This window comes from Somniosus microcephalus, unplaced genomic scaffold, assembly GCF_052327205.1.
Source record: "Somniosus microcephalus isolate GS21.2 unplaced genomic scaffold, FLI_Smic_1.0 unresolved_chr1, whole genome shotgun sequence".
Lineage (NCBI taxonomy): Eukaryota > Metazoa > Chordata > Chondrichthyes > Squaliformes > Somniosidae > Somniosus > Somniosus microcephalus.
In genome coordinates this window covers 24,273,119-24,284,385 of record NW_028225179.1, presented here as the reverse complement: position 1 = coordinate 24,284,385, position 11,267 = coordinate 24,273,119, and the positions used below count along the sequence as shown (strand labels likewise).

The following is an 11,267-nucleotide window of genomic DNA, read 5'->3' as shown; positions in this document are numbered from 1 at the left end:
AGACCGGGGGGGAAGAGAGAGAGAGAGACTGGGGGAAAGAGAGAGAGAGAGAGAGAGACTGGGGGGGGAGAGAGAGAGAGAGAGACGGGGGGAGAGAGAGAGAGAGACTGGGGGGGAGAGAGAGACACGGGGGGGAGAGAGAGAGAGAGATGGGGAGAGAGAGAGGCAGGGGGAGAGAGAGAGACGGGGGGAGAGAGAGAGAGAGACTCGGGGAGAGAGAGAGAGAGACTGGGGAGGGAGAGACTGGGGGGAAGACAGAGAGAGAGACTGGGGGGAAGAGAGAGAGAGAGACTGAGGGAAGAGAGAGAGAGAGAGACTGAGGGGAAGAGAGAGAGATGGGGGAGTGAGAGAGAGAGGCTGGGGGGAAGAGAGAGAGAGAGAGAGACTGGGGGTGTCGAAGTCTCGACTGCCAAGTAAGACTCTTTAAACACAATGTATCGTTATAGACAGGCTTTATTTGCTTGCAAGGGAAGAGTTGTGTAGTCAAGGGCTACATCAGACCTCTTCAAAGAAATAAAGAAGTTGTTCATATTTATACAGTATAGAAACAAACCAAGCTTTCTATGCTACATGACATAGTATGGAATCATACTTGATTACAAAGGCACAGACCTTGCGAATTATTGAAACAGCGTATTCCGGGCTGCGTTAGAATAGCAAACAGAAATACCTCGGGATAATATTAACTAATCCTTTATTATGGGATCCCTCTGTTCCTTCTGTTCCCTCACTATACCAGCTGGACCTGTAGGCCAATGTTTAACTTATCATGTCCTTGGCTAATTGTTTGGTGAATGAGGCTCTTTGTAAGCTTATAATAGATAAGGAGTACGTATGTAGCATTCCTAACTTGTCTCATCCCCTAGAGACTGGTTAGTGAATCATGCTGTCGGCCATTTAAGTTTTTAGTCTATGCCCAGGAAGCCATTTTGTGTCTAAGTGAGAAACTGTACTTCCACATTCTTCCCTTTTGTCCTTACAAGGACAACATAACTGAAATTAACCCTTTTTTTTCGGTCCTCATACCAAATTTAGATTTTAGCCAAGGATACCGACTTCTGTTTTGAACCATCCTCGAGATATACCTGTATTGATGGTTGACCTTATCTAAGATCGTCTTTCGTTTTTGTTTATTCTTAGTGTTTGAGCGTGTATTCTTGTAGGGGTTGAATTGTGTTTGATTTGATTTCAGGTTTATGTCTTTGTGAAGTTCTGCAGCTTATATTAGCCTGCAGGGAAATTAGAACACTGCAGGCTAACATAAGCTGCAGAACTTCACAAAGACATAAACCTGAAATCAAATCAAACACAATTCAACCCCTACAAGAATACACGCCCAAACACTAAGAATAAACAAAAACGAAAGACGATCTTAGACAAGGTCAACCATCAATACAGGTGGGTATTCACGTGTAATTCTCGTTTCTTTCGGGATCTTTCCCCATCTCCTTGGCATATTAGACTCAGTAGTCCGATTAGTATACAAAATATAAGTAACGTCTTCATTGTTAGAGTCTTTCAAAAATCAATTGTCTCTATTCGGTGCCTTCTTGCAGTGGGATGCGTGAATCCAGGAAGATCTTTCCTTGACTTTTACGGCTGTGTTTGTAGTCAGGAGCACTTGATATGGTCCTTCAAAGCGTGGTTGTAGACCGTTCTTCCTTTTAAAAACCTTCACGTAGACGTCATCTCCTGGTTTCAAGTCGTGGCACTTTCCCTCTGCTGGACTCGTTTGAGCTTCTTTTACCTGTTGGTGAAAGCTGGAAATACATTTAGTTAATGCAATGCAATAGTTTAGCATAGTCTCGTCCATTTTATGAATGTCCATTTGTTTCACCGTAAATGGTGCTGAGAATGGCAGCCTTAGGGGTCGTCCCATAACAATCTCATATGGAGACAGTCCATTTGTCCTGTTAGTTGCTGCTCGCATTATCATCAATGCTAAGGGTAATAGTTCGACCCATTTAAGTCCAGTTTCATTGCAAAGTTTAGAAAGTTTATTCTTCAGCACTCCATTATGTCTTTCCACCAGTCCTGCGGATTGTGGATGATAACTGCAGTGAAAATGCTGGTTAATCTGCAAAGCTTTACATAGTTCTTTTATAATTGCTCCAGTGAAATGCGATCCTCTGTCGCTTGAAAGCTGCATAGGTATTCCAAACCTGGGTATGACTTCTTTTAACAAGCACTTTGCTACTGTTACAGCATCATTCTTTTTACATGGGAAAGCTTCGACCCATCTTGAAAACATAACTATAATTACTAACACATACTTAAATCCTAAACATGGAGGTAATTCAATAAAATCCATTTGTAAATGTACGAAAGGGCCTGGTGGATTTGGGTGGGAGGCAGCTTGTACCTTCTCTGTCTTGCCTGGATTCATTTCCTGGCAAATGGTGCACCTTTCACTGATTTGTTTTGCAATTGCCGAAATACCTGGTGCATACCATGTTTGATTAATATAGTCTGCCATCCCCCCTTTGCCTGCATGCGTGAAAACATGAACGCATCGGGCAATCCATGGAAGTAAAGATTTTGGAGCCACCATGCGGCCGTCATGGTGAACCCATACCCCTTCAGGCGTTTTAAAGCAAAAATCCCTTGCCCAAGCTAACACTTCGTCCGGGTTAGCCTGTGGCTGAAAGGCTAAAACATCATTAATAGAAGGTGGGTCATTATCTGATTTCTGTTGACGCAAAACAAAGGCTGAGACCAGTGGCCCTGTATCTGACAGAGCGGCTGATTTAGCAGCTCTATCTGATCGCTCGTTACCCAAGGATATCTGATCCTGACTACCTGTATGAGCCTGACATTTAATAACTGAAATCTTAGTGGGGCACACTAGAGCCTTTAAAAGATTATTGATTTGCTCGGCATTCTTAATAGTTGATCCTGAGGAAGTTAGAAATCCCCTTAATTTCCAGATCTGTCCATAATCGTGAGCAACTCCAAAAGCATACCTGGAGTCGGTATAAATGTTAACAGTTTGATCAGTAGCCAATATACAAGCTCTGGTAAGAGCGAAGAGTTCTGCTTGTTGCGCTGAAAATGATTGAGGTAGTGAGAGCGCTTCCACAACTGAATGATCATCAGAAATGGCATACCCAGCCCTAGGTGATCCTTTATCATCCCTAAGGGCCGATCCATCTACGTAGAATACCAAGTCACTATTAGGAACAGGAGTTCCAGATAAATCTGTTCGGGGCTTAGTAGCCAACTGGGTAACCGTGTCACAGCAGTGTGGGATACCGTCCTCTTCTGTGGGTAGCAGCGTGGCTGGATTCAAAACTGAACATCTTTGAATTATGAGATTGGAGTTGGATAACAGTTCAACCTCACATTTGCTGCTACGGGCTGATGTTAGATGCTGAGTGGCGTATTTTGATAACAGTACTTCCACTGAATGTGGTACAAACAAAACAGTTCGGTGATTAAGCGTGATGCCTTGAGCCTGTTGTACAGCGTAATAGGCAGCAGCTAGAATTGGCAGGCATCCAGGCAACCCACGTGCAACAGGATCTAATTGAGTACTGAAATACGCTAAGGGTCGCTGTTTATCCCCGTGGGATTGAGTCAGGACAGATTGAGCAAAACCCGATTTATGATGGACGAAAAGGTTAAACTGTTTCTGATAGTCTGGTAGCACTAATGCTGGAGCTGATGTAAGGGCTTGTTTAACATTTTCAAAGGCGTCTTCTGCCTTTTTACTCCAGACGAGAGGATCTTCCCCTGTGGGTGCGGAGATATCTAGCAGTGGGCGTACCAGATCTGAATATCCCATGATCCATTGCCTACAGTATCCTGACATGCCGAGAAAATGTTTCAATTGCTGTTTAGTAGTAGGCAAGGGTGCCTCGCAAATGGCTTTAATTCTTCCTTGCATCAAACGGCGGCTATCACCATGAAGTTCATGTCCCAAATATTGTACTGTCTCTGACACAAACTGCAGCTTAGAACGTGATATCCTATGTCCTTTTGCCGCTAGGGTGCGTAGCATGATAAGCGAGTGAGTCTGGCATGACTGTGCGTCAGGTGAAGCTATCAGCAAATCATCGACGTATTGGATAAGCGTGGATCCTCCGGTAAAGTGTATGTCTTCTAAATCGCGTTTCAGGCTTTGTGAAAAAATTGTGGGGCTTTCTGTGTAGCCCTGCGGGAGTCTCGTCCAAGTGTACTGTGTTCCTTTGAATGTAAATGCGAACAGGAATTGCGAATCTTGGTGGATAGGGAATACTGGTCAGGATAGTGGCAGGATTTGGCACAACTGGATAAACGGGTAATACTGATTCGTTCACTGCTCTAAGATCCTGCACAAGTCTCCACCTTCCACTTTCTTTCTTTTCTACAGGAAAAATTGGAGTGTTGCATTGACTCTGGGTTGGGACAATTATTCCTTGCTCCAACAAAGAGTTAATGACAGGCTGAATTCCTTGTTCAGCTGCTGCTGAAATCGGGTACTGCGGTCTACGGGGCAATCGAACGGCTGGCTTTAATGTGATCTTGTATGGCTGAGCAGTTAGCATTTTGCCAACTTCATTTGTGTGACTGGACCATACCTGTGGTGGGATCTGATCGAGCAGTTGCTCTGTCTCCCGTGGGATAACTTGAGGGGAGCATTCACGTAAGGGATACATGGTGCATCTGCCAGTAGGTATATACACCTGTAATCCCTTCTCTGAGCAAATTATTGTTGCTTGCATTTTGCACAACAAATCTCTTCCCAAGAGATTCATAGGGGTTTCCTCTGATAGGAGAAAGACATGTTGGCCATGGGAATTATCTGCTTGTATCTCTCGTGGTTGCGACCACGTCATAGTTTGTGAAGATCCGGAGAGCCCTATACATGAGACATTCTGTTCAGTACACGGGGTTCCTCTGGCATATTGCTTTGTCAATATGGAACTAGTAGCTCCTGTGTCGACGAGAAAGGGAACGCTCTTGCCCTGCATTTGTATAGACAGATATGGCTCCTCTCTAGCATTTACTGACACTAAGGGTAACTGCAGGAGGTGGTTAACGTCTGGGGCTGCGTCTCTGCGTCATGCTGAATAATTTTGCACTCCCGTATTTTGAGTTTCCCAAGGATTCCCTGTAGTGAAATTTGCCTGCGGACGATTGTGACGCTGGGCTTGGGTACTCATATTGTTGGGTGTACCTTCCCAACCTTGATTGTGCGGTGTTGGGTAAGGGCAATTGGCTTTCCAGTGGTCAATCAGACCACAATTAAAACATGTGCTTGTATTTCCTCCTCCGTTCCAGTGGCCCCTGCCACCACCACCTCTACCCCTGCCTCTGAATCTACCTCTGTTATATCCTCTACCTCGTCCCCTGTTCTGACCCTGGTAGTAAATAGTAGTCTGGGTGGTCGGGGCTGGAGAAGCTGCTTGCTCCATTAACAAAGAAACTTTATTCTTTTGATCTTTATTCCTTTCCTGTATTCCTTTCAAGATTTGTGTCAATTCAGGAATGGGTTTATGTCTCCAGTCAAGGCAAACTAAAGTCAACGGTTCCTTAAGTTCTGTTCTGAGGCCGTTTACAAGGGCATTAATTAAAGGGATTTGATCATTTTCTTTTGTCATACCCGAATGCTGTCCCATAACCGCTTCCATTATTTCCATATAATCCTCAACGTCTTCATCCCTTTTGTGAGTTGTCTCAATTATCTTTGTCCAATTCATCCTTTTTATGGAATTTGACATGCATTATTCTGTACAATTCAGTCCAGAATGCATCATCAGGTAAGGTTTCTGGATTCCAGCCTTGATTTGTTCTATGGTTTTCGAAAAGCTGAAACCTATCCTGGCCTACGCCTTCCGTCAAAAGGCGGTATTTGGTATCTTTTAACCAAGCTCTAAATAGCTGGTCAACATCCACAATGGTGGGCTGGTGGCAGATAATGATACTTTTGAGTTCATTAATTGCCTTTTCTAAGTTCTCTGTGGGATCGGGTAATTCATGAATTATTGTCCTAAGCTCACCAGCTGTCCATGAGCGGTGGACAGCGACTGGAGCTCCGTCAACATTGTGGACATTGGGGAAACGTCTGCGTGGAAAAGCACCAATTCGTTCAGCTCCTCCTTGGTTTGATTGACTGGCAGTCACAGACCTAGTGTTGGGTCTGTTCTCCTGCCTTGCAGCACCGGGGTCAGGTGGTTCAGCAGCTGGTGCGGCTGGTTGTTGTGCTTCGTAGTCAGGAGGTGGGGCTGGTCTTCTGAACCATCCCTCATCCTCGTCATTACTGGAATGAGTCGTGGGAAGGGGAGGATATTCACAAGGAGGGGCGGTGGGCTTCGGGATTTGTCTTAAAGGCATTAGTGTAATCTCTTGTTTAGTCAATTTATTCATTAGATCTCTTTTCTTATTTTTGTTCTCAATTTTGCTAGTTAATATGCTGCGCTCTTTACGTTTTTCTGCTTCCCTTTTCCAGTCTGAGAAGGCAGACCAATTTATTGATTTTGCACCCCTTCTACGTGGGTCTCTGCCTGCTAGGCAGTTTTCTAGACACGTGATTCTATCTAGATTGAATGTACCATCCACGGGGAAAGGGTGTCTATCTTTCTTTGTCCATCTAGCCCACTTAGGTAAATCATTTGTGGATATCTGACCATAGTAGGTAAAGACATAAGAAGCGGGAGTTCCCTTTTCTGGGATCTTGCTCTGTGCAGCTCCCATCTTAGTTTGTTTGGTGTGTTTTTTTTTTAAACTAGGCTCTCTTCTTCTAGATCGCAAGTTTCACCCCTTACCCCCTCACGATTATTACTGACTGTCCAAAGGACCACAAGTGATGAAAAATAACAAGTAATAACAACCGTCAAAGAAAAGATAAGCAATGCAGCTGCCCAAACAGGCAAACAGACCAAATATTCAGACATTTATCTTATACTTTAAACTAAACAAATAGCCAATTCTCAGTTTGCGTTGTACGCCACTACAAGCTGAGTCCTTAACGTTTAACTTATACTTTATGTGAGAGTTTTCTGTCTTAATGTTGTCAATAGTCAACAAAAATGGAAAACAATATAGAATCCTTATGCTTTATTGCGAGGGGCTTGAACCCTCGTAGAAGGTATCTCAACGGAGAAAAATCCTGAGCCTGATAATACAGATCTTAAAAAATTACAGTGACAATTCTCAAACGATACTTTCTGCCGCGGGACTCAGCCCCAGCTCAAGGGACCCACCCTTGATCAAGGGACCCACCCTTGATACTGCAGTTTTAATTTGGTACCTTATCTGTCTGCGACTCAGCCCTGTCGACTTTCCTTTTGCCTTCTTTGCCCGATACTTTTTCTTTAAAGACTTGAGTTGTCAGTATTCTCCTCCCTTCAGTGGTCAACAATAAAAGAAGCAAATGTTACAGAATTCAACTCAACTCTAAAACATGAGTCTTAACTAGATCGCAGTACTCCCGTCGGAAGAAACAGACCACACCAACATAATATCGAATGAGAAATTCTTTTATGTGAAAAAATCACTGTGGCCATTCAAGATCTGTCATTAGAGATTCACGATGCCCTTGTCCGTGATTTACCGAAAGGCAGCAAGCGATCTCGGTGGAACCTCCAAGTTATACTGTCGAAGTCTCGACTCCCGAGTAAGACTCTTAAACACAAAGTATCGTTAACAACAGGCTTTATTTGCTTGCAAGGGAAGATTTGTGTAGACAAGGGCTACATCAGACCTCTTCCACGTAATACAGGAGTTGTAGTATATTTATACAGTACAGAAGCAAAACAGGCTTTCTATGCCACATGACATAGTATTGAATCATAACTGATTACAAAGGCACAGACCTTGCGAATTATTGAAACAACGTATTCCGGGCTGCGTTAGAATAATGAACGGAAATACCTTGGGATAAGATTAACTAATCCTTTATTATGGGATCTCTCTGTTCCCTCTGTTCTCTCACTGTACCAACTGGGCCTGTGGGCTGATGTTTACCTTATCATGTCCTTGGCTGTTTGTTTCGTAAAGGAGGCTCCTTGTTAAGCTTATCACAAACAAGGAGTATGTATATAGCATTCCTAAATTATCTCGTTCCCTTGAAACATGATTAGTGAATCATGCTGTTGGCCATTTTAAATTTTAAATGGATTTCGCTCTATGCTCAGGAAGCCATTTTATGTCGAAATGAGAAACTGTACTTCCACATTAGTTTGGGGATTGAAACAAGGCTGTGGGGAGAGAGCGGGGCATTGGGATTAGTTTCGGATTGATACAGGGCTATGAGGAGAGATCGGGGCAGTGGGATTAGTTTGAGATTGATACAGGGCTTTCGGGAGAGAGCGGGGCATTGGGAATAGTTTGGGATTGATACAGGACTATCGGGAGGGATTGGGGCAGTGTGATTAGTTAGGGATTGATACAGGGCTATGGGGAGAGAGCGGGGCAGTGGGATTAGTTTGGGATTGATACAGGGCTATGGGGAGAGAGCGGGGCAGTGTTATTTGTTTGGGATTGATACAGGACTATGGGGAGAGAGCAGGGCAGTGGGATTAGTTTGGGATTGATACAGAGCTATGTGGAGAAAGTGGGGCAGTGGGATTAGTTTGGGGATTGATACAGGGCTATGGGGTGAGAGTGGGGCAGTGGGATTAGTTTGGGGATTGATACAGGGCTATGGGGTGAGAGCGGGGCAGTGTGATTAGTTTGGGATTGATACAGGGCTATGGGGAGACAGTGGGGCAGTGTGATTAGTTTGGGATTGATACAGGGCAATCGGGAGAGAGCGAGGCATTGGGAATAGTTTGGGATTGATACAGGGCTATTGGGAGAAACTGGGGCAGCGTGATTAGTTTGGCATTGATACAGGGCTATGGGGACAGAGCGGGTCATTGGGATTAGTTTGCGATTGATACAGGGCTATCGGGAGAGAGCGGGACAGTGGGATTAGTTTAGGATTTATACAGGGCACTCGGGAGTGAGCGGGGCAGTGGGATTAGTTTCGGATTGATACAGGGCTATGTGGAGTGAGCGGGGCAGTGGGATTATTTTGGGGATTGATACAGGGCTATGGGGAGAGAGCGGGGCAGTGTGATTAGTTTGGGGATTGATACAGGGCTATGGGGAGAGAGCGGGCAGGCGGATTAGTTTTGGGATTGATACAGGGCTATGGGGTGAGAGTGGGGCAGTGTGATTAGTTTGGATTGATACAGGGCTTTGGGGAGAGAGCGGGGCAGTGTGATTAGTTTGGGATTGATACAGGTCTATGGGGAGAGAGCGGGGCAGTTGGATTATTTTGGGATTGTTACAGGGCTATGGGGTAGAGCGGGGCAGTGGGATTAGTTTGGGATTGATACAGGGCTATTGGGAGAGATCGGGGCAGTGTGATTAATTCGGGATTGATACAGGGTTATCGGGAGAGAGCGAGGCATTGGGAAAAGTTTGGGATTGATACAGGGCTATGGGGAGAGAGCAGGTCAGTGTGATTAGTTTGGGATTGATACAGGGCTGTCGAGAGAGAGCGGGGCAGTGGTATTAGTTTGGGATTGATACAGGGCTATTGGGAGAGAGCGAGGCATTGGGAAAAGTTTGGGATTGATACAGGGCTATCTGGAGAGAGCGGGGCAGTGGCATTAGTTTGGGATTGATACAGGGCTAAGGGGAGAGAGTGCGGCAGTGTGATTAGTTTGGGATTGATACAGGACTATGGGGAGAGAGCGGCGCAGTGGGATTAGTTTGGGGATTGATACAGGGCTGTCGAGAGAGAGCGGGGCAGTGGTATTAGTTTGGGATTGATACAGGGCTATTGGGAGAGAGCGAGGCATTGGGAAAAGTTTGGGATTGATACAGGGCTATCTGGAGAGAGCGGGGCAGTGGCATTAGTTTGGGATTGATACAGGGCTAAGGGGAGAGAGTGCGGCAGTGTGATTAGTTTGGGATTGATACAGGACTATGGGGAGAGAGCGGCGCAGTGGGATTAGTTTGGGGATTGATACAGGGCTATGGATAGAGAGCGGGGCAGTGGGATTAGTTTGGAGAATGATACAGGGCTATGTGGAGAGCGGGGCAGTGGGATTTGTTTGGATATAACACAGGGCTATGGGGAGAAAGCAGGGCAGTGGGCTTACATTGGGGTTTGATACAGGGCTATGGGGAGAGAGCGGGGCAGTGGGATTTGTTTGGGATTGATACAGGGCTATGGGGAGAAAGCAGGGCAGTGGGATTAGTTTGGGATTGATACAGGGCTATCGGGAGAGATCGGGGCAGTGGGATTAGTTTGGGATTGATACAGGCCTATCGGGAGAGAGCGAGGCATTGGGAAAAGTTTGGGATTGATACAGGGCTATCGGGAGAGAGCGGGGCAGTGGCATTAGTTTGAGATTGATACAGGGCTAGGGGAGTAAGCGGGGCATTGCGATTAGTTTGGGATTGATGCAGGGCTATGGGGTTTTGTATATTCCACATGTCCTGTGCTTGAAATCTCTGACATTGGCCAGACAATTTTTCAGCATTTCATTGTCTTGGGCTGTTTACTATGAACACCTTTACCTGTTTCTGATCTACACAGGATGCAACAGATCAGAAAAACCTCCATTCAACCATGCGATTCCTGTCTCTGCAAAGACATCATACTGTTCCACAATGCAGGAATGTCGCAAAAAGCTTTTGATAGCTGAGAACAACTTTAACCATTCAAACCTTTCAGGTAAAGAAGCTTCTAGATTCCGAGCCACAAATTGAATCGTTTAAGGCATAAAGAATGTCACAGAAATGTGATTTATTGCTGTTACTTTACAATTTACAAATATACACACAATTTGTGTCACTGAATTATAAACAAAAAGCAGGCAAAGCTATGACTTAACAGAAAAAAACAATTGTTTTTCTTCTTGGACAGCAAAACCAGTCAGACTGACTTGCAAATGTTTACTGATATGTTGACATAAAGATTTATAATTTACCAATTTTGCTTCTAATGTTTTTCTCTCAAACATTCTCCACAATATTAATCCCTGCTCTTGTCACAAGGAGTGTTGAATTATTTTAGGTACTTCGCAATTAAAAGCAGGATACAAACTTCATTATACTCACAAATTTTAATCTCCTATTTCAAACATTCAAACCAAATCGAAGTGTACGTTATCACTTTAATCAAAGTATTTTCTGTGTCTCTCTCAATAAACAAAGAGTGGTTTCTTCTAAATTAGCTTCCGGCAATTTTTATACATCATTACATAACTCTTGCTTCAATTAACACTCCACTAAATGTATAAGAGGATATCTATATTTACGTTATTCCTGCGACTTGTTAGGACTAT

At 44.5% G+C, this 11,267-nt stretch overlaps 1 long non-coding RNA gene across 2 annotated transcripts in view; it reads right to left on the bottom strand.

Annotated features, from left to right (window-relative positions):
* Nucleotides 1-1,257: 1,257 nt before the first annotated feature.
* Nucleotides 1,258-11,267, bottom strand: part of LOC147094286 (uncharacterized) — a 47,111-nt gene continuing 37,101 nt past the window's right edge. Inside the window, exons 2-3 of one of the 2 annotated variants that reach the window (XR_015074733.1) lie at nucleotides 7,232-7,326; nucleotides 1,258-1,760 (exon numbers count right to left, since the gene is read on the bottom strand). This is a non-coding gene — a long non-coding RNA (uncharacterized LOC147094286). The remainder of the gene's footprint in view (nucleotides 1,761-7,231; nucleotides 7,327-11,267) is intronic. The other variant, XR_015074732.1, reaches the window with a different exon arrangement.